Genomic DNA, 23,357 nt, shown 5'->3' with positions numbered 1-23,357 from the left:
CGGCTAGGCTGAAACCTTCAGGGCCCGTCCACCCACAAAATCAGGATAATTAGAGCCAGAACACATGACACCCGAATATGAGAGACAGAGCAGCTCAGGTTAATCCACCCACATCTCGTACGAGAAAGAAAGAAAAGAAGAAAAGGCCACAGAAACAAAATAAAGACAAAACAAAAAAAACATCCCCCACCCTGCACCCCTGCAGATGGCTACAGCCCAACCCACTAGCAGCGTGCCTGTCGCCCCAGCTAACTAAGCCCTAAAAGAAAGAAGAAATGGAGGAGGGCATCCTCTATCATATCCCCGGCCCCCCCGCCCGAACCCAGAATCCCCTGAAATAAATCAAAAACGTAGTAAGTTGCAAAATCGTAGCGTAACAGGGGAAACTTCAAATACCACCCTGCCTTCCATAGATAGTACCATCGCAAACCCCGTGTCCAGCGAGACTCGATGTGAAACTCAGTCTCTCAATCTCAATCTTGTCCCCTTCGAGCAGACACACGAACCCCTTCCAGACGAACAGTCGCTTCAGCAGGATAGGCAAAACATAAAAAGATAGGAACAGAGTCAAGACCAGGATGTAGCACAGGGTGGAGAGTGCCGATAACTCCACCGGGGTCCAAGGCTCCCCTAACCCTCACGGATGCACAGCGTTGTTGCGGCCGCATTCTTAGCGGCCCAGACACACAGGGGAGTAACGCAGGCCCAGGCCGACAATAGTTCCCAGCGTTGGGTCCCGGAAGGGGAGCAGCAGGTAGTCCATCCATAATCAGCAGAAGTCGTGGGCTACACGATTCAGTCACCAATTCGTGTTCTCTCTGTTCACACTCAACACCGTGCAAAGGCTCCGACACCTCCCACAGCCAGGAACCCGGTCCGCCGCTGCAATTATGCGTCGTCACCCCTCTTTCAATGTACACCAAGCACACCAGTCGCCGTCCGTAACGGGTCAAAAGAAAACTTGCCACCTCAGCTGACCGGACCCTGTCACACAACCACGGCGGATGTTGTCCAACTTCAGCCCGGCTGGGCCAGTACTCGAGACCCCATGCTTTCAAGCTGGTGTAGGCCGCAAAGTGCCACACGGCGTATCTTTGTCCACTGGAGTGGCAGAAATCTCAGGATTGCACCATTTCGATCCAGACCAGTTCAGACACAAGAAGGCAGGGCGCAAATTCAGGATATATGACAGGAACTACTGGCAGGAGACGGAGGTCGGCGGAGCCGGGAACTCACGCGGCCATCTTGGATGCTATCGTAGCTCCTCCCCTCATGTCTCACTTTCTTAATTGTTTCTAATGTGGTAGTAAATAAACGGAAGTTCTCCAATTTTTTTTTTTTTTCTTCTTTTCGAAACGTAGTTTTTTTTTTTTTTTCACATGGTATACACAATCTGGTACATTAACTTCGCTATCTTAATCCCACTATGTCAGTCAAGGAAACCCCCTCAACCACATATACCATATTGGGTTATAATGCAAACCAGTCAAGTCAAGTCAAGTCAATAAATTTATATAGCGCGCTACATACCCAGAGGGTCTCAAGGCGCTTGAATAAGGGTGGGGAATTACTTGTCAAATATCTACGTTTTAAGTTGCTTTCTGAATGCTAGGTGGTTCTGAGTAAGGCGAAGGTGAGTGGGAAGTGAGTTCCAGGTTTTAGCTGCCAGGTAGGAGAAGGATCTACCTCCCATGGTGGTTTTGTTGATGCGAGGTACAGAGGCAAGGGCTTGGTTGGAGGATCGTAGCTGGCGGGAGGGGGTGTAGAAGGACAGTCGTGTGTTGAGGCATTCGGGTCCAATTTCGTAGAGTGCTTTGTGTGCGTGGGTTAGGAGGCGGAAAGTAATCCTCTTATTGACCGGGAGCCAGTGGAGGTTTTTCAGGTGACCAGAGATGTGTTCTTTACGCGGGATGTCCAATATAAGCCTGGCTGAGGCGTTCTGGATGCGTTGGAGTTTTTTCTGGAGTTTGGCGGTGGTACCGGCGTAGAGGGTGTTTCCGTAGTCCAGTCGGCTCGTGACCAGAGCGTGGGTGACTGTTTTTCTAGTTTCGGTGGGGATCCAGCGAAATGTTTTTTTGAGCATGTGAAGAATGTTGAAGCAAGATGAAGAAACGGCGTTGGCTTGTCTGTTCATCGAGAGTGATGAATCCAGGATGACGCCCAGGTTCCGTGCGTGGTCCGTTGGGATGGGTGCTTTTCCAAGGGCCTCTGGCCACCAAGAGTCATCCCAGGCGGAGGGGGAGGTGCCTAGGATGAGGACTTCTGTTTTGTCTGAGTTCAGTTTCAGACGGCTGTGCTTCATCCATTCGGCTACTTCTTTCATTCCTTCGTGTAAGTTGGTTTTGGCAGTGTTAGGGTCTCTGGTGAGTGATAGGATCAGTTGAGTGTCGTCGGCGTAGGAGATGATGTTGAGGTTGGGTTGGCGTGCGATGACCGCGAGGGGGCTCATGTATACGTTGAAGAGGGTGGGGCTGAGAGAAGATCCTTGTGGTACGCCGCAGATGACTTCAGTGGCCTCTGACTTGAATGGTGGAAGGCGGACTCTCTGGGTTCTTCCGGTGAGGAACGAGGTGATCCATTCCAGTGCTTTTCCCTGGATTCCGACGTTTCTGAGGCGTTGTAAAAGGGTGCTATGACAGACCGTGTCGAAGGCTGCGGATAGGTCGAGGAGGATGAGGGCGACTGTGTCTCCATTGTCCAGTAGAGTTCTAATGTAGTCTGTTGCTGCGATGAGGGCGGTTTCGGTGCTGTGCTTGGCTCGGAAGCCGGATTGTGAGGAGTCGAGGGATTTGTTGGTTTCGAGGAATGCGGCGAGCTGGTTGTTGACCGCTTTCTCGATGACTTTGGCCGGGAATGGAAGGAGTGAGATAGGGCGGTAGTTTTTGAGTTCGGTGGGGTCAGCTGTGGGTTTCTTCAGGAGGGCGCTGAGTTAGGCATGTTTCCAGCTTTCTGGGAAGGTTGCGGAGTTGAGGGAGCAGTTGATGACGTCTCGGAGGTGCGGTGCTATAATGGAGTCTGCTTTGTTAAAGATGTGGTGAGGGCATGGGTCTGTGGGGGATCCTGAGTGGATAGAGTTCATCAGACGGATGGTGTCCTCCGTGGAGATTGGCTTCCAGTCATTGAGGATGTTCAGGGGGGGTGGGGGTCCTGCAGGGGGTTGGGTGGGTTGGTCTTTGGAACGGTTGTCGAAGCTGTTGTGGATGTCTGCAATTTTGTTGTGGAAGAAAGAGGCTAGGGAGTCGCAGAGGGCTTGAGAGGGGGTGATGTCATTGGAGTTGGCTGAGGGGTTGGTAAATTCCTTGACGATGTTGAATAATTCCTTGCTGTTGTGGGCGTTGTTATCTAGTCGGTCCTTGAAAGCGGCTTTCTTGGCATTCCGGATAAGTTGGTGGTGTATGCGGGTGGCGTTTTTGAAGGCGTCCTTGGTGCTGGTGGTTGGGTCTTTTTTCCAGGCCTTCTCAAGTTTCTTGGATTCTTTAAGATCATCGTTGAACCAGGAGGCCTTCTTGCTGCCTAGTTTGATTTGTCGTTTTTTCAATGGTGCTAGGATGTCGGCGCTGTTGGATAACCATTGGGTGAGGTTGGTGGCTGCTTGGTCTGGGTTAGAGGAGTGGGCTGGGGGGTTTTGAAGGAGCGATGAGGCGATCTGGTCGATGGTGATTTTGTTCCAGTTTCTTTGCAGAGTGGGTTGGGGGTGGTTGTTGGATGTGGTCTTGTTGTAGGTAAAGTGAACGCAGCTGTGGTCAGTCCAGAGGAGAGCTGTGGTGTGGCTGAAGGAGACATGTTTGCTGGAGGTGAAGATAGGGTCGAGTGTGTGACCTGCGATGTGGGTGGGGGTAGTGACAAGTTGTTTAAGTCCGAGGTTGGCAAGGTTGTCCAAAAGGGTGGTGGTGTTGCGATCGTTGTTCTTTTCAAGGTGAAAATTGAGGTCTCCCAGAAGGATGTAATCCTCGGAAGGGAGCGCGTGTGGAGTGATGAAGTCCGTGATGTCTTCACTAAATTGTGCGCGGGGCCCTGGTGGCCTGTAAGGGAGGGTGCCTCTGAGTGTGGTCTTGGGGTCGGTGTGGATCTGGAAGTGAAGGTGTTCAGAGTTGGCGAGATTGACGTCTGAGCTGGTTGAGATGCGGATGGATTTCTTATGGACGATAGCGATGCCTCCTCCTGTGTGGCCGGTGCGGTCCTTGCGAATGATCTTATAGCCTTCCGGGATGGCAATGGTGATGTCTGGGGCTGATGTGGCGTTCATCCATGTTTCTGTTAGGAAGGCGACGTCCGGAGAGATGGTGTCTAGTAGATTCCAGAGGTCAATGGCGTGCCTGTGGACCGAGCGGGTGTTTAGCAGGATGCATTGTAGGTGGTTGGGGTCGGGTATCTGTTGTGTGTTCGTAGATGAGGAGTTATTCTTGGTGCCGTCGAACTTGCAGGAGTTGCAGGAAAAGGGTCCATGAGTGTGTCCAGGTGCGGCTTGGACGCAGTTGGGGGGACGGCCGTGGTTAAGGGCTAGGAGGGTGGAGGCATTATAAGTAATGCGGGAGGGCTGGGCATTGCGAGTGCCAGGGGGTCGGGCGCTGGGCGCGGTCCAGGCGCGGACGGGCTTACCTTTGGCGCACCTTCGGCGCGGCCGTAGCGCGTGGACGCTGCGCGTGTGGACATCTGCCATAAATAGGGGGTGGAGGGGGCGGAGCGTGGGAGGGGCAGCTGGGAGGCGGTCTGATAGGTGATAGCGCTAACAGTTTAATAATGCTGCGGTCACAGAGCGTTAACACAGACAGCAATACACAGTTAGAACTCGCTGCAAACTGAATAGTTAATAATGCTCAACGCGCAATTCCTGAAGCGGAGCTACGATACCAATCTGGAGTTAGCAAAGCAGGAGAGTCACGCTTCGAGAGCAGCTTCAGCTGTGGGCTCTGGGCGCTGCAGTTAGCAGGAGTCAGGGAGCGTGAGGGAGCGTGGGGGAGCGGCCGTTCAGGACGAGGTCCAGGCGGTCACAATCTGGCTTGGGAGGACGGGAACCCTCTGTTCGTGGGTGGGAGGGGCAGCTGGGAGGCGGTCTCGGGGAGGCGTGTCAGGGGAAAGCACAACACACAAGATGGTGGTGGGGCCTGAAATCGAAACTTAGAAAACAATACCAGCAATTCTTTCAAGCACAGCCAGAATCAGCAGCGCGCTCTCTAAGGGCACCAGGTGATAGCGCTAACAGTTTAATAATGCTGCGGTCACAGAGCGTTAACACAGACAGCAATACACAGTTAGAACTCGCTGCAAACTGAATAGTTAATAATGCTCAACGCGCAATTCCTGAAGCGGAGCTACGATACCAATCTGGAGTTAGCAAAGCAGGAGAGTCACGCTTCGAGAGCAGCTTCAGCTGTGGGCTCTGGGCGCTGCAGTTAGCAGGAGTCAGGGAGCGTGAGGGAGCGTGGGGGAGCGGCCGTTCAGGACGAGGTCCAGGCGGTCACCAGTCAATGCGATCAGTGCACCATTGTAAACTAGGCCCTGAAATGCCCTTTTCTATACTCCTAATTAAATCCCCTATAGTCCCTCCCTCCTCCCTGAATCCCCATCACCGAAGCGTGCGAGTGGTTCTGATCTTAGTGATTTGTGTGCACAGGAATGATCAAGTATTGTTCTGTGTGATGTACCTGTCATGTTCGGGGATATTCCCACATCGTTTTACTATTCTACTCCTTCATCCTGAGTTCCATAGTCACGCAAAGCCCGTACTAATGCTTCCCATGCCATTGCTGTTTCTAGCGCTTTTTCGTTGCGTTGTCTACACGCAGTCTGAAATCGTAACGCGCTTTCGCTGCCAGCCCACTTGAGGAACTCGTTCCTCCACCTAGTGCCATTGGGCCCTACTGTTGCCTTCCAGTGTTTTGTAATCTCTTGTTTCGCCAGTATGAGTCCCATATCTATAAATTTACTTGTAATTTTGTTCTTGGACGTGTGGGGGAACCAGTGTAGGACACCTATGGCCATGTTAAACTCTAATCCCCGTTCTGTTATCGCATTCAAGGTATCTCCCACCTCCTTCCAGTAAAGCTCCAGCATTGGGCATGTCCACAACATATGATCCAATTCTACCCCGGTTTTCGTGCACCTAGGACACGCTGCATCGTCTACTTTAAAGTACTTTTTAATCTTCCCAGGTGTCAGATATGCTCGATGAAGGATATAGAAATGCACCAACTGGAATCTTGAATTTCTCGTGCTCTTCCAAGCCCTCCGCACTATCTGCGCCCATGCTGTTTCGGGGATGTCTTTCCCTAGATCTGTTTCCCATTTTCCTTTTAATGCCTCCAGAGGTGGTAGTCCTTAATTGAGCATTCTGGAGTAGAGGCACGTGACCGCCTTGAAGGTCCCCGCTGCCATCATAGTGTATTGGCAAGCCATTGTTGTCATTAGTTCTATTAGGCCTTCTCTCCAGTGTGTCTGTATCCCTCTTGTTAATGCTGCATGCAGCAGAAAACCACCCCTTGGTAAGTCAAATCTGTCTAGGAGTGTTTGGTAGGGCAACATCGCTCCATCTTCGTATAGGTCTCCCAGCATTTGGACTCCTGCTTCCTCCCACTCTTGCAATTGTGACCAATCGCCACCGTGTGGTAGCGCCGTCAACATCCCTAGTGGGATTTCGGGGGCATACAGGTGTAATATCCCTGCCCTACGCTGTGAGCGATTCCAGCACAGTCTGATCGTTTTTTCCTCTTGCGTCAGATCCCTAAGATCCAGTTTCTGCTGCAGCGCTATGAAAGAGAGGACATGGCGGGGCATACCTCGACCCCTCATATGTTCCGGTCCTCTGAATTCTCGTGCTATTTCCTGTGTATAGATCAGTAGCTGAGCCGCCAGGTAGTACAGCTCAAAATCTGGGACCGCCAACCCTCCCTCCGCCTTAGGTCTTATCAGCGTAGCCTGTGCTACTCTTCGCCGTCCCACGCCCCAAAGAAAAGACACTATCAAGGACTTCAGTTGTTTAAAGGTGGAGCCAGGTATCCACACTGGTAGTGTTCTAAAATAATATAAGAGTCTAGGAAGCACTATCATTTTCAATAGTGCTATTCGGCCTGTTAGCGATAGTGGGAGAGTAGCCCAAAAGGCCATACTGCCTTTCAATGCCCTTATTCCATGACCAATATTTCCCTCCAGCAAGTCGTCCGTTGTGTGGTAAATGTACACTCCTAGGTATTTCATACAGGTGGGTTCCCATCTCACCGCTCGTGTCATGGAGGGTTGGGTTTCCCCATGTCACATTGGGAACAAGCATGTCTTGGACCAATTTACCCTCAAGCCAGAAAGTTCTCTGAAGATCGACAGCAACTTTTCAGCTCCCGTCATTGCTTCGTCAGCATCCTCAAGGAAGAGCAGAAGGTCATCTGCGTGTAGTGATATATATTGTTGTCCAGCTCTACTTTGCAGTCCCCCATAGTGATCCCCCGTCCGGATCGAAATCGCGAGAGGTTCCACTGCCAAGGCGAATAGCAGTGGAGACAGTGAGCACCCCTGTCTCGTGCCTCTTTCCACGGGGTATTGTGTCGATATCAGCGTGCCCATTCGCACTCTGGCCACCGCTGAGGTGTACAGCACTGTCGTCCATCTTAGGTAGTCCTCTCCTACTCCAAAGCGCCTTAGCACCTTGTAAAGATATTCCCATTCCAGGCTATCAAATGCTTTCTCTGTCTACCGACAGTATCATTGGTTGTCGTGCCTCTGATTGGTCTTCCTCTAGTAGTCGCATCAACCGGCGGATGTTCGTGCTCGTATTTCGCGTTGGTATAAAACCAGCTTGGTCTTCATGAACTAGCGTGGTCATGTGATGTAACAAGCGAGATGCTAGAATGCTGCTTAGTATTTTGTAATCGGTGGTAAGCATCGACAACGGTCTATATGATGCCGTGTCTCCGCTCTCTCTCCCTGGTTTTAATAGAGGTATCACTAACTCTTCTCGCATGGACTGTGGAAGTCGCCCTAATGTTTTCGCCTCCTTATAAACTTCTAAGAGTCTAGGTGCTAAGAGGTCAGTGTATTTTCCATAGAATTCTATGGGCAACCCATCTAAACCTGGGGTTTTGTTGCGCGCCATACGCTTAATGGTGCCTCGTATTTCTTCTAGCTCTATCTCCTTTCCTAGTTCTTTCGCCTGTTCGTGGCCTACCTCAGGCAAACTAAGACCGTCGAAGAAGAAGTCTATGGCCGGATTGCCAATCACCAGTTTGCTTTTGTAGAGATCTTCATAGTATCTCGTAAAGCACTGTAAGATCTCATTCTGGGTGTAAACCTCCTCTCCTTCCGCTGTGTGCATGGTCACTATGGGTGAACCTCTTTTCATGGGGTTAGCCAGCCAACCCAATAGTGTACCTGCCTTGTCGCTCTCTGCATGAGTCCGCATTGTATAGGTTTTATGGTCAAAGCTGCGCAAACGCTCTGTTTCCGCTGCTACCGCTTCTTTCGCCTCGCTGACCTTTTCTTGTAGTTCAGGGTGGCCAGGTCTTTGTAGTTCCGCCTCGCGGAGTGCTCTGTCAGCCCTACCCAGGTCATCTAGGAGTACTTTCCGTATTCCCACATGTTTCCCTGTACAAAATCCTCTAATGACTACCTTAAAGGCATCCCATTCTGTCGCCCTTGTTGCAGTCGTGCCAGCATTTTCTTCGAAATACTGAGTGATTCCCTCTTCCAGCGCAGCATGGAAAGGTGGGTCATCCAGCGCCTCGGGACGCAGTTTCCAGGTGGGGACACATGAAACTCTAGGCAGCAATTGCATGGCAACCAGCAGGGGATTATGATCTGATAGCGTTCTAGTCAGGTATTCAGTTCTCTCTATTGTCGGCATTAATTCTGGGGAGCACAGTACCGCATCTAGTCTTACATGTAACTCGTGCATACCTGAAAAATAGGAGTAGTCCCGGTCTTGTGGATGTTGTGCGTGCCAAGCATCCACCAGACCCCACCGCGTTTGCCATTCCAACCTGCCTTTGGTTATGCGGTGTGTTGGAGAGTCAGCCAAGAGGGGATGCGACCTATCTAGAGATATGTCCAATACAGAGTTAGTCGCCGCCCATCACTAACGGCCCTGCGAGGAAGTGCGCTAGAGATCCAGATAATTTTGCCAGGAAGGTCAATTGATCAACATTGGGCGCGCATAAACTACAAAAGGCTACGTCTCTACCTCGTAGTTTCCCTGTAATAGCTACGAATCTGCCCTCTGGGTCTACTATTTGCTTGGTTACCTGAAATGGAACCCCGGCCCTAATCCAAATTAGCGCGCCTCTAGCAAATGCTGAATAGGTAGTGTTATAAATCTGACCCCTCCATCTGCGCTGTAGTGCTATTCCCTCAGCCTTTAAGTGTGTTTCCTGGAGTAGTGCAATATGTACCCCTCTGCGTACCAGGTAAGCGTGAATCTTGTGGTGCTTCGTCATGGTGTGAAGGCCCCTCACATTCCAGGTTATACATCGCAAATTAGTCGAATCACCCAGTGCCAGCAGTGTCCTGTGCACCCCGTTCCAGCCACTCTGCCGACGTCCTAAGCGTGGCAATGTGTAGACATCGGTGATGGGCCCTCCCTTCAATTCCCTAAAACATTCCCAACCCCACCTCCCCCCAAGAAGAGGACCTAGTGCTATCCGTCTAGCTCCCGTCCAAACACTTCTGAACATTAACATGTGACTAACCCAACAGTAGTCGCTGTGGGTACGCCCTAAGGGCAGTGAGAAAGGGTTTTCCGCCAACGGGCGGCCGCCCCGTCCCAGAGCCCCCCATTGTCCAACCGAGCCCAGCTAAATAAATGTCTCAATTACCACCCACCTCCCAACAACAACCATCAACTCCCTCCCAGAGCTCACAGCAAGCAGTCCACTATAGTCTTTATTCTGATCTCATACAGCTCACCGGGTAGATCTATCCTTCATCCAGCATTCCTTCTGCTGTCGCCGGGGTAACCTCGGGCAGGGGCACGCTGTCTGTTTCTGAGTGCTCAGTGTCAGACTGTTCGATACCTTTTTCTGACTCCACGTCGTCCTGCGCTGGGGAGTCCTGAGTTCCCGCTAATGCCAACACCACCTCCAAGATCCCCCGCCGTTCCGCTGTTGTCTCCGACGGTAAGGGCCTCCTCTGTCTTCTCTGCCTTGTACGGATTCGTCGCGACTTCCTTTGCGGTAGTCCTTCTGGGATCATTCTTGCTCTTTGTTCGTGGTTGTCTTTTCCGGTCTTATACAATTCTAGCCAGGCACAGGCGTCGTCTGGAGTGTCAAAAAACCACATCTTATCATCTACAATAACTCGCAGCTTAGCTGGGAAGAGAAGGGAGTATTGCAGTCCCTCGTCCCTCAGTTCTCTTTTAACAGCCAGAAAAGAGGTTCGCCGGCGCTGTGTTTCATATGTATAATCTGGGAAGATATTGACCTTGTTGTTCTCTACCTGATATGGGCCATTCACACGTGCTTTCTGGAGCAGTAAGTCTCTATCACAGTAGTGTAGTAATCGGGCTACCACCGGGCGCGGAGGGCGTCCCTGTTGTGGAGGCTTAGCCGGTACTCTATGTGCCCGCTCCAGAGTATAGAAGGTAGATAGGCCCTCTGGCGCTACTACTGTTTGTAGCCAGTTCTCAAGGTAGTGCACCATGTCCTGCCCTTCCACTTTCTCCGGAAAGCCCACTATCCGGATGTTGTTCCGGCGGTTGCGTCCTTCGGCCTCCTCCGCTCTCCTCTCCAACACATCTGCGCGCTCCAGCACATTAGTCATAGCGGCCGCAAGATCTTTGTGTGCTGGTTCAAGGGTGCGGATTGTTCCTTCCATTGTTTTAACTCTGTCGGCCAGTTTTCCATGGTCAGCCCTCAGTAGACCAAGTCCTGTGGCAACTTGCGCAATATCTTGTTGTAACGCCGTGCGGGAATCCACTATTGCGGCCAGGATTTTGTCCAATTGGAGCTGTAATTGGGGGTCTCGCAGCTGTCAAGAGTCAGATTGTTCCCCCTTATCAGGTGTGTAAGTATCCGAAGTTGGCTGGGCGCCAATCTTGCTCCCCTTCGGCTTCCCCATGTTGGGGAGTCGTCGTTCACCTTTCTCCAGCTGAAATGTCGTTATAGGCTAGGGCTGAGGGCCTCCGTACAAGCCAGTCCCCTCAAGTCCTGACGGCCTCTCTCATCCAAGCTGCAAGTCAGATAGGTCGAGCTTAGGGTCACGGCGGAGGTAGGCGGCCCGGTTAGCAACCGCTGGGGCCCCAGTTACGTAATCAATAACGTCAGCAGCGCAGACTAGGCCAGTCTGTTTCTCTGTAGTGACCCAATCCGCAGACGTCGGGGCAGCATCGGTTCCATGCGGCAAAAACACTGGTTTCCCTTACGGGTACGGCAGCTGGGTGGGTTCCAGCCCAGATCGCACTCCGGTCTCAGTGTGCGTTAACTCTTATTTAGCATGGCCCCGACTTTCAGTCTAGTAATCCACTATCTCTCGTCTCGAGCGCCACTAGGTCCACCCCATCCAGTTCCGCTCCGCTTGCGCTACTCTTAGTCTCATGTCACAGGTGCAGCTTAGAGACCAGGGATGCGGGAGGTGGTATTTATGCGTCTTAGTATATATCAATAGTGTCTTCGGGACTCCCCCTTCCGCTCTTTACTCCCGTGGCGTCCGCCGGCTAACCACTCTCCGCTCCACTAGTAAAAGGCATGTCCCCTCGATCTCTCCTGGCAAGGTGTGCAACCGCTTCAGTGCACTGATCTACCGCTACCTTGATGTTCTGTGCGTCACTTTCAGGAGCATCCAAGTCAGTTCACTCCCATCGACTTTCAGAGATCAAGCCAGTCTCGGGAGCGCCTTCGCGGGTTCACGCGAATCCTCCCTCGTCCATCACCACCAGCGGCCCATGCAGCTCCGTCCCCTCTCCGCTCCTCACCCGGCTCCCGATGCCGCTCCTCCTGCCGCTGTCATTTTCCGCAGTACTGCGCCTCTTTTCTCACACCTCAGTAGGCTCGGCGGGAGCTCAGCGGAGGACGCCACCCAGCACCTAGCGCTATCTTTGGCGTTGCGCAGCCCTCAACCCGCGTCTCAAGGCTGGTACCGCAGTTCATTCAGCTCAGGACTCTCGCTGCGTGTTCCAGTCCCAACAGGTCCGTCCCTCAGCAGTCAAACAGCCAGTAGCTGGGGCCAGAGAGGTCCAGTAAGCGCTTTGTGATGTCCCTCACTTCGGGCAGGAATTTGCGGCCGTCGCCGCACAGGAGAACAGGCCTCAGCTCTCCCTCGGGAATATCCCGAAGCTCTCTCTGACTACGGGGCCGGCGGCCAGTCTAGGGAAATGACTCGTGGCTCCCGCTGCAGCTGATTTGAACAGAGCTCAGTTCCCGCGGACCTCAAACCGCGGAGCACCGCAGCGAGGGAGCTGCACCCCACCAGGCTCGTGTGAGCAGCGCTGCTGTCCCGTTCAACCCCGGGGGGGGGGGGGGGGGGATTTTATGCCTCCCGTGGCAGCATCCAGCAATCTAGCATTACCGGTTGTCAGGGCAGCTCGGCCGGGTCGGCTCTCCGATCCCCTCTCGCAGCTCCTCCGGTCTTCGGCCGCCCCACAGATGGTGTCACCAAGCCCCGTTACAGCGATCAGGAGGCGCAAGCGCCCACAGGTCTGGCCGCGATCGCGGTCGCTCGAAGCTTCAGCTCCCTACCGTGGCCGCCATTTTGGGTGCGATTTATGTGGCGCCCCGGTCAGTGCATCGGCGGCCCCCTCCTCGTCCCCAGAACCGATCGAGCTGCAATCTGCGGCTCCGATGAGGGGTAATCCCTTCCCCCACCTTGTAGTGGGAAATAGGGGTCAACAGAGACGGTGTATCAGGATTAATAAGGGCTCGGTTGTGGAGCCCAGCGCTCAGGCCATCTCCATCGGCGCCAAGCCACACCCCCCAACGGAAGTTCTCCGATATTGGATATTTCATAGATTCACATGCTTGAATCATCTCCGTCGTCGTAGAGGGAGTCTCACGGTATTCATATAAAAGCAGTAGTTAAAACTACTATCCTTTTTCTTTTGTAAAAAAAGAACCAATCCTTTGTAGCAGCCAATCGGGTGTTGGCACCCTCTAGAACAATCCTAAGAGAGGCTAAGTTCTTCAGATTTTTTACCGCACGTCCTGTGAAAGGAAATCTCCCTGAGATCTGCTCAGTTTTTCTCTTCAAACTTCCAGATTTTTACTCAAAACGTCAAATTTTTCAAAGAAAGGTCTCTTCAGGTCATGTGGATCATGCGGTAAGTAGAGACTGCATGTGGAGGATCCACATAAAAACTGTATTTCCTGCCTTTACCTCAACATAAGGTAAAAGGCTGCAAGAAACATAAATCTTGTGTTGTCTTAGAGGGTGAGGCGAGCTCTACCTCAGGCTTCTCAGGAAACATCCAAAAGGAGAGAAGGCTCTCTTAAATCTCCTAAAGTTTCCAAGAAAAAGGCTTCTAAAAAATCTAGTCAGGAAGATGCAGGCACCTCACTAAAAGGAAAGCATTATTTTCTTACTTAGTAGAAAAGCCATAAAAAGAAAAAATAATTTTCAGAAACATCCATGAAAAAAACAGTCTCAAGAAAGCTTATATCGCTGACTGCGTTCACATGTCGGTCACTGTCAACACTAATATCACGTTCTGGACATATTTCACATACTTCATCGTCGAAAAAATCTTCATCGTCGAGAATGGGTATGGCTGTTTTATCAGCCCCAACACTGCAAGTGATGACGATGACATTGACATCTAATGTTCTTAGGTAATCTCCCCCCACAAGCTCTTACGACTCTTTGGCCTCCCTCACTCAGGCCACCTCCCACTCCCAAAGAACAACTCAAGAGCCTAGGCATATGGATGGACAAATCCCTGAACCTAAGTGCACAAGCTACGAAACTATCGGCAACCTGCTTTGGCCTACTCAGGCTAATCTGGAAGATCTTCCCCTTATTGCCCTTCGAAGCTAGGAAAATAATGGTCGAGTGTCTTGTCCTCTCCAGATTGGACTTTAGAAATGCCCTCTACCTAGGTGCCCCCCAATCTACTCTCAAAACTCTCCAGATTATACAGAACTGTGCGGCGCGAACACTCCTCCAAATCCCCCGTCTTCTTTCAATCAAGTCCGGACTGAGGAGCCTTCATTGGCTACCAGTAAGACGAAGAATTGAGTTTAAGACTCTCTGTATCGTCCATCAAGCCTACTGGAAAACTGGACCTCCCATCAATCACTTTTTGGTCACCGCATATAACCCTGTAAGACATCTTAGATCATCATCCTCCTCTCTGGTAACAGTCCCTAAGATCAAAAAATCAAGATAGCCCACAACAAGGGTCCCACCTACTTAAGGAGCCTCATGACCATACACCGCCCTACCCGTCACCTTAGGTCCTCAGGAATGTCCCTTTTCATACTCCCCCGCATCCACAGAGCAAAAATCGGTGGCCGCTCCTTTCGTTATCTAGGTGTGAAACACTGGAACGCTCTTCCGATTCATTTAAGAATGGAACCATCTGAAACTCTGTTCAGAGCTAACTTGAAAACCCACCTTTTCCCTTAATAACTCTACCACGCTCTCTTCCTTTGACTTGATTCTCGGTTGAGATTCTTCAGCAATCAGCGCGGGGATACACAGTTGTGCAGCCATGCGCTTAATAAATGTTTTATTATTATTATTATTAAGATGTGGGGGCCGGTCCTTTTCACTCAATGCAGCAAAACTCTGGAACTCCCTCTCCTTTAATCTACATACGGAACCAAATTTACTGTGCTTCCACAAGCATTTAAAAACACTACTTTTCTCTCACCCGGACTAATTTCTTTTCTGTTCATTCAGCACACAACCGTCTGTAGCGCTAGGACGCCGCAGGGTAACTATCGCGCTTTATAAATCCTCTTTCCATTCCATTTCATTCCATTCCATCGACACTGAAGACTACCTACTCGTCTGCGTCCTCGTCGAAAATGGTGGTTCCGACGACCTCGTCAACGATGCTGGTGACGGCTTATTCATCTGCGCCTGTCATGTCCTCGTGGACAACACAGACCGAGCTATTGTCGACGAGGCTGACGATGCTGTATCCCATGCCTGGTGGTAAGCATTCGTCGACGTTGCAACTCACACCTATGTATCTGTCGACCACATTCTTGTCAATAACACCGTCGACAAGCTATTTTTTGCAGACTTCTGCAGTAGTCTCACCAATGCCACCTTCAACATTTTTAAAAGAATATGGTGATGATGGGATGTGTGGCCCTGCTCACTTTACCTCTCAGCTTTATGTAAAATATTAAGATGAAGATGATGAATATAAAGGTTACTATCAGCAAGAATATCACCCTCCACATGCAAAAATTCAATAGATGGAGTCTGCTGATGAGCCTATGGTCCACCTTCCTGTGGGTTTGGTTCAGGACCTTCAAGACTACTTGCATGTCTACCGCACACGTTTTCCTTCAGGAGCTGTTCCTCCACCACTGCCTGCCTCTTTGCTGCTACCTTCTCCTCCAAGTATTTCTGAGCATTTGCCTACGGCTTCCCCTGCGAGGGATAATGTTTTGCCACAGCAACCTCAGGACACTTCTGATAATGAAATTGAAGAGTGTCAACCTCAGAAAGAAGAGCAACTAGGTGATTAATGGGAGGACTATGTTATATCAACACCTGTTTCTCCTTCTCCTCAAACTGTGCATTCTCCACCAGAAGACATTGGCAGCTTCCACACGCTGAGAGAAAGAGCAGCTTCACGTTTCTATTGTTTTTGACAGTCAAGCATTCTGACTGTTTTCTCTCTGATTTCCAGGATTAATCCAGAAAGACGGTGACATATATACCCATTGTAGATCTCCTATGGGAGGAAGGTATAAAAGTGATGAGGACACCCACCACAGTCATCCCCGTCTTGCCAAGGATTGACAAAGTATAAAGCTCCTGATTATGCTCCCACTTGTCTGGCAGGACATCCTAAGCTGTATTCCGTTATCTCACAAGCTGCCCAGTGGAGATCAAGAAACCCTTTAGCGCCCATTATTGCACTGCCTGATAAGTAGGGAAGGGACCTCAACTGCAGGGGCTTCAGCTTGTGCTGCTAACACCCTAGCGATTTTAGCTCGATACGACCACCAGATGTGGTCTGACATCGCTAATTTCATAGTGCTCCTTCCAAACTATAAAATTCCAAAAGCAAGAAAGATCCTTCTAGAAGGAGAAAGGTCTGCATCAGAAATTATTGATGCATCTATGGACGTGGCTTCCTTAGCATTTCTCCAGCTCACTGGAATGGCTGTCCTCAGGCGTCTGGGTTGGCTGAAGGCAACAATGTTCCACCCTGAGGTGCAAAGCAAAATTTTGGTCTTGCCATTTGATGGTGAGACACTTTTTGGCAAACATATTGATGATGCTTTAGAAGCCAATAAAACTGACACAGACACATCTAAGGCTTTGGGCACGCTCCAATATAGAAAACCCCCCTTTCATGGAGCACGTGGCAGAGGGGCCTGTGAGAAGTTGGCCTGGCATATGATGTCCACTATTTTAGTGGGCACCTTGCACCAGTCCAAATGACCCTCATTGATGGTAGGTTTAAGACAACCTTTATAGAAAGCTATCCTAGTGGTAGCTGTGGAGAGCAGCCTTCAGGCTAAGTCTTGAAGGAATGTAAAGCAGCTTGTTTTACCAGTCTATAATCTCTTGAATGATCAAATGAAAGATCACCACACCAGGTGTGTTTTCTCTGCACATATTCACGCATCAGCCTGAGACGCCATTACAGAGTACCCCGCCTCACCTTGGGTTCGGACATCACAGGCTTGGACTGTTCTCAGTTCTTCGTTGCACCAGAGTGATTTGGATGGTCATAAACCCGCTTCAGATCACAGGAAGAAAACCGGCAGTGGCGAGGTTAACCCAACCTCGTTGTGGGCTGCAGGCACCGTCTTCGCCGCCCCTGCCTAATGGACACCTGCAATCTGAGGCTGAGACGTACGAGGGGAGCAGAGGAGGCTCTGTTGTGGACAATTAAGCTGAAAAACAGAGCATCACATTTTGTTTTGTTTTGTGGACTCACCCTGCTTCACTCCCGCATCCACGCACAGGGCTTTATTTTTACTCCATCCCCCCAGCACTTACCCCCATGGTCCACTCACAAGGGACTCTGGGACCTGTAGTTTTCCTAGATGCACGGGATACTACACAGGTGTGCTGACTCTAGTTTTTCTGGGGGAGGTGCGGACTCGTTACATCGAGTTCAAAAGAGAGGCGGGACTTTGAGCACAGTGACATTCCACCTGTGGATGCTTTGGGCGCTGATGACGGCACAACAACAGCCAGAAATGCACCCGCCACTCTCTACAATAAAGCCTCCAAAAGTATCCCCTTGGGTCTCTGTTCTCTTTTTTCGAATGAGTTTTCTCTGTATATATATATATATATATATATATATATATATATATATATATATATATATATATATATATATATATATATATATATATATATATTCTAAACGCAACCCCTCTAGTCTCTTTATGAGGCTAGAGACAAAAGTACAATACAAGAATTTAAATAGCACACAGTCAACTAGCACAGTCTACATTTTGCCCTAGGGGCCTCACAAACCATATGCTAAAAAAGTAGTATAAGAACCATGTGAGGGATAGATGTGAGGCCTAGGGCCTTTAGAACCGCTGGGGCAACCAGGAACCACCCAAGGTAGGAATGCTGGAGACCCACGGGGGACGCGTGCAGTGTCTAAACACAGCCTCGAATCACCATTGACTTCTATGGAGAAAGTTTAAGTTAGAGTTTTAAAGTTTAAGGACACTTAGGAGTGGACTGCGGTGAAACCCCTTTAGAACTAGACAATTCGAGAGTGAAGACACACGGGAGCACCAAAGTATTCGTGTTATCTCACCCAGGGAAGCCGGGTGCATAGGTGTCTTTTCGTGTCGGGTTTCGTTGTCTATTCCAATGGAGAGCTGCAAAGAGGTGCTGCAGGCGACCAGAGGAAAAGTGTCTGGATGGATCCATGGGTGGATCGGAGATCTGAATAACCTGAAAGCAGAGGGGACAGAATCTGGGTTACAAGCCAGTGACCAGGATGGCGACAGGAAGATGCCAGCCAATGTCGGGTGCTTTAAGATGAAGTAGGTGAAGCTTGACTCTTCAGCCACGACGTCCAGGCGGCGTCGACGACAACCAGGAGCTGGATTCGAGCTGTCCCACGTCGGATGTCAAGTGCTGCAGCCTCGGTATCCGGATTGGACCCAACAAGCCTTCGCAACAGCAACCCACACTAGATGACAAGATTGTCTTCGGTGCAAACCAGCAAGGTCTGAGGGACTCACCCTTTGGAGGGGAGTCAGGGCACGTCTGGAGCAACCAGGAAAATCCAAGAATCAAAGGATTGTCCTTCGTGGGAACCCACTAGCCAACGGACTAGGGATCGCGAAGGAGCCTCGAGCTACGATGCATAAAGCGGGCCCACAGAGCACTCGTGTAGGCCTCTAAGCTTGGGTGCAAAAGGTGCTCGGGGGAGGGCAACAAATGCAGCAATTCGGGAAACTCTGGCAAGTAGGTGTACTTGCAAAATTACAGTATGTCCAGGAGTTCTGGTCCCACGTCTCTCGTGATAGCTACAGGTCTCAGCTTCGCTGGGGACTCGTGTCAGCCTCGGCGATGTCTGGAAGTTCGTGTCCTGTGTCGCAGATTCTTCGGGATCCGTCGGGAGCCTTGAAAATGCAGACCGGCAAGATGCTTCTTTGGTGCGTGTCTGAACAGGGGAGTCACTCCTTGACTCTAAGGGATATTTCTTCCATCTTCTAGTCGATATGGAATGTCGAAGGTCCAAGATTTCTTCTTCAGAGTTTCGTCCAGGGTAATCTAAAGTCCTCGTGACTGGGTTCCTATACTTATACCAAGTTCAGGGGTTGGACTACCTCTAGGTTCCCACCTATGGGAGGACCTGGGGAGGGGGTGGTTACACCCCTTCCCATTTGTCCAGTTTCCCTTCAGAGCTGGGGCTGAGTGTCCCGGCAACCGATTTGAACTGGGAAATGCATGAAGCACCTTGTGTGCCCCAGGCAGTGTCTGAAAATCTTTCACTGAATGCAACCCACCCTGCCCCAATACACAACAGCCTGTCTGTGGAGGTGCTGGCACCTCCCTAGACAGGAAACCTATTGTCCAGGCCTCCCCTGCCGGAGGTTCGTCTAGCCGCAGGTCAGATTCGTGTCTGTGGAGCAGCATCCATTTTGTGATGCTGAGGATCTTTTAAACATTTACCGGGTAAGTAAGTGTGTACATGTCTTATCCCTCTAGAAGGGTGGAATGCTACCCCTGCCGCCAGAACTGGCGGGGGGGTAGTATTTCAAAGTGGCACCAAACACAACATGTTTTGATAAAGCCAAACTAAAGTTAGCATTATCCGCGAGGATTATAATGCACTTAAGAGTATATGGTATGGCTATATCATAGAACAGCTATAAGGAAGGGATTCCGAAAGCTACCGAGGGGCTCAGCTCATGCTAGGGTACCCTCTCACACAAAACCAAGCACTCTGCCTTCAGGATTGTCAAGGCCTGCCATAGGAATGACTTATAGGTTAATATGTCTCTATCTATATTATGTTATGTTAAAGTTTGTCTTAATATAGCGCTCGGCTACTCCAAAGGAGTGTCCCGGCGCTTCATCAGATTGAGAACAGGTGCTTAGGGGCGGGCAGACCAGGCCGAGGACTATTGTACAAAGAGCCATGTCTTTAGCTCTTTCCTAAATTTCAAAAGGCTGGTATTCTGTCTCTGGGGGACAGGCAGGGAGTTCCACAATTTGGGAACCAAATAGCGAAAGGAACGCCCGCCCAGTCGGGCCCGTCTGACACGAGGAACGGTTGCCAAGGCCAGAGAGGCTGACCTCAAAGTGCGAGAAGGCATATAAAAAGCCAGCCTGTTTCTGATATATTTGGCTCCGATGCCGTGGAGCGCCTTGAAGGCTAGCGTGAGAGCCTTAAACGCCGCGCGCTTTTTAATAGGGAGCCAATTAAGTTTTTGTAACAGTGCCGTCGCGCTTGTTCTGCGATGGAAGCCAAAAATGGCTCTAGCAGCGGCATTCTGTACAACTTGCAGTTGTACAGTCTATCTATATAGGTAGAAATGGGTATACTATATCTAGGTATGCAAAAAGTGGGGTAACCATAGGAAGCAGATCTTACTCTCTTACAGGGCCTATTATTTTCTAGGTGGTTACCAAAGATACCACCCTCAGACTTACACCTCTTTTTGACCTATGTACCAGCATCAACAGCAATACTGTTTGTCACTGCAAGCTGCTTACACAAGGCAACCTAGGCAGAAGCAACAAGTCCTTTCCAGAGATTGTCAGAAAGCAGCGACTATGCCTCGCTGCCTGCTGCTCTTCCCTCGATTACTCCATTAAAGAAAATTCTCCTTTCCCGTAGCCTACACCCATGGCAGAAAATAACAGACAAATGGGTCCTTGGTGTATTAAAAAAAGGCCATCCCCAAGAGTTTACCTCAACACAGTCTCCTCATCCGCCTCAAAAATCAATACCACCCCATCTTCAATTGCTAAAGAAGGAAGCATTGATTATGCTTAGAAAGGGAGCAATAGAATGTGTGCCACTGTCTCAGAGAGGAAGAGGCCTCTCATACCATTTTTTTTCTGCTAAAGAAGAAGTCGGGAGAATGGCGTCCCGTTCTAGACCTCAGAAAACTAAACAAATACCTACAGAAGAAATCCTTTTGCATGATAACTCTCCAGGAGATATTACAGCTTCTGAACCATTCAGATTTCCTGGCAAGCCTGGATTTGCAGGACGTATATTTCCATATCCCTATTCATCCTAAGCATCGAAAATGTCACAGTTTCTCTGTGGCAGGCGTGCTTCCAGGTGCTTCCCTTTGGCCTTTGTTCCCCTCCTCGGGTTTTCACCAAGTGTCTTGCTCCTGTAGCAGCAAACCTACGATTAACAGGTCTACAGATCTTCCCGTATCTTGACAAATGGTTAGTGAAAGCTCCTTCTCAACAGGCCTCAGAAGCCATCCCCTTCTGCCTACAGCTCTTCTGCTCTCTGAGGCTGGCAGTCAATCTTCACAAATCTGTTCTAACTTATCGGATACCGTTTTTAGGAGCAACATTGGATACCCTCCAAAACCAGGCATTCTTATCTACAGAAAGACAGATCACCATCCTATCTCTGGCTCACAATCTATACAAAAGAGTTTGCTTCTGTCTGTCTCCTCAAATCCTTTCTTGGGATGATGTCTTCCACCATCCTCATGGACCCTCACACACTTGTAAGGATGATACTTTTTCAGGAGCAGTTGAACATTCAATGGCTTCAAGTAACAGGATCATTTGACTATATAATTCGGATAACACTGATCATGAAAGACACACTTGGTTTTTGTCAGTCGGCCAGCAATCTCTCTGGGACTGTCATTCCTCTCTCCTCTTCCAGTGTTTGTTCTAACCACAGATGCATTTTTGGAAGGATTGGGAGCGCGTCTTCAAGACCTCCAAATAAGCCGCAAATGGAGTCTCTCTCTATCCAAAATGCATATCAGTTTTCTGTAACTGAGGGTGATTTTTCTAGCCCTCCAGTCATTTCTCCCAAGAATAAGAGTATCCTCAGTCCTCATCCTTGCAAACAATACCACTTCCGTGCATTATCTAAACAAGCAGGGAGGAACAAGATCTCCAGTCCTGTCTTTGGAAGCACAAAGGATCTGGGAATGGACACTACAGCATCACATAACCATCAAGGCAGAGCATCTCCCAGGAGTAAATAACAACCTTGCAGACACCTTGAGCAGGTTACGTCAAGCAAATCACGAGTGGGAACTCAATCAGCTGATTCTCGAATCCATCTTCCAGAAGTGGGGGAACACCCAATTTGGACCTATTTGTGTCTCAAGGTAACCAGAAATGCTGGTTCTTCGCCAATAGGGAACCTCAGAGAGAGTAATGGGGGAATGAGTTTTCGATAAGACTGTCAGGAATCTTTGCATACGCTTTTCCCCCATGCCCCCTCAGCTACAAAGTACTAATGAAAATTAAACTGGAACCATGCCAGCTCATCCCAATTGCTCTACATTGGTCCCGCCAGCATTTGTTTACGGAGCTACTCCTGCTAATTCAAGCCTTATCGCCAGCCAGTGTCAACCACTCTGCTAACGATGAACAAAGGGCAGATCCTGCATCCGCACCCAGCTTCTCTTCAATTGTATGCCTGGAACCTGAGTTCAATGAGTTCAAAGATTTAGTCATCCCTCAAGACTGTAGAGACATATTGGCCAGAGCAAGAGCTGATTCTACTACTAAAACGTTCAGATTAAAATGAAAACGTTTTTGTTCCTGGTGCCTTCGGAATGACATTCACCCTCTTCTCTCATCTCCAGAACAAATCTTGCCTTATCTCTAATCTCTGGCAAAATCAGGTCTGACGTATGTTTCACTAAGGGTCCACCTCATGGCCCTCTCCTGATAAAGACGCACTTCCGTCGCCTCTTCTCTCTGCTCTTCTCACATCATTAAATAGTTAATGAAGGGATTATTCAGGACTCTCCCCATCCCCCCCACCCCCCAAATTAGGCTTCCTCCACCAGAATGGCACCTTAATGTAGTCCTGTCTCAATTAATGAAACCACAATTTGAGCCAATTCACAAAATTGGGCTCAATTTTCTCACATGGAAAGTGGCTTTTTTTACTAGTCGCCCTTACTTCTGCAAGGAGAGTAAGTGAAATTCAAGCCTTCACCATAAGAGCCTTACCTACTCTTCACAGAGGACTATGTTCTGTTGAGAACAAACCCTAAGTTCATACCGAAGGTTCCATCTCGGTTTCAACTTAATGAGTCTGTTAGATTGCTCACTTTTTTTTCTTGCCTAAAGTTTTACTTAGAAAGAACAAAGCTGTTGGGTGGAATGGATCAACTGTTAGCAGACGCGGCCGGCAGTGGGAGTACCTGCAGGACAGTGGTTTGGGGAGGGGCAGGGTGGGGGGTAGTAATGTATGGATTACGGAGCTTTCCAGGTAAGTAAACATTTAAATGAATAAAACGAATTTCATTGAGTGCATTGCATCCCCAAATGTGATGCAGTGCGCGCAACGTAATTAATTTTATTTATTTAAATGTTTACTTACCTGTAAAACTCCGTAAGCCATACATTCTCTTCCAGGGGATACTCATTAATAGTCATAAGCACTGAATTATCTCCGCCCATGAGCGGGAACCCGGAACACATAACAATATACATATATATGTGTAAATATATCAAAAAGTACATTGTACTAAAATAATTATACACATATACATGTATAACAACCATAATATGCAGCCTAACATATACACATAGGCTAATAA

At 49.6% G+C, this 23,357-nt stretch overlaps 1 protein-coding gene across 2 annotated transcripts in view; it reads left to right on the top strand.

The window, feature by feature from the left end:
* IPO4 (importin 4) overlaps window positions 1-23,357 on the top strand; it is a 2,629,293-nt gene that overhangs the window by 1,402,656 nt on the left and 1,203,280 nt on the right. The window lies entirely within an intron of this gene.

Source organism: Lissotriton helveticus, chromosome 5_1, assembly GCF_964261635.1.
Source record: "Lissotriton helveticus chromosome 5_1, aLisHel1.1, whole genome shotgun sequence".
NCBI lineage: Eukaryota > Metazoa > Chordata > Amphibia > Caudata > Salamandridae > Lissotriton > Lissotriton helveticus.
The sequence above is the reverse complement of the archived record's forward strand: the minus strand, read 5'-3'. Positions and strand labels throughout refer to the sequence as shown.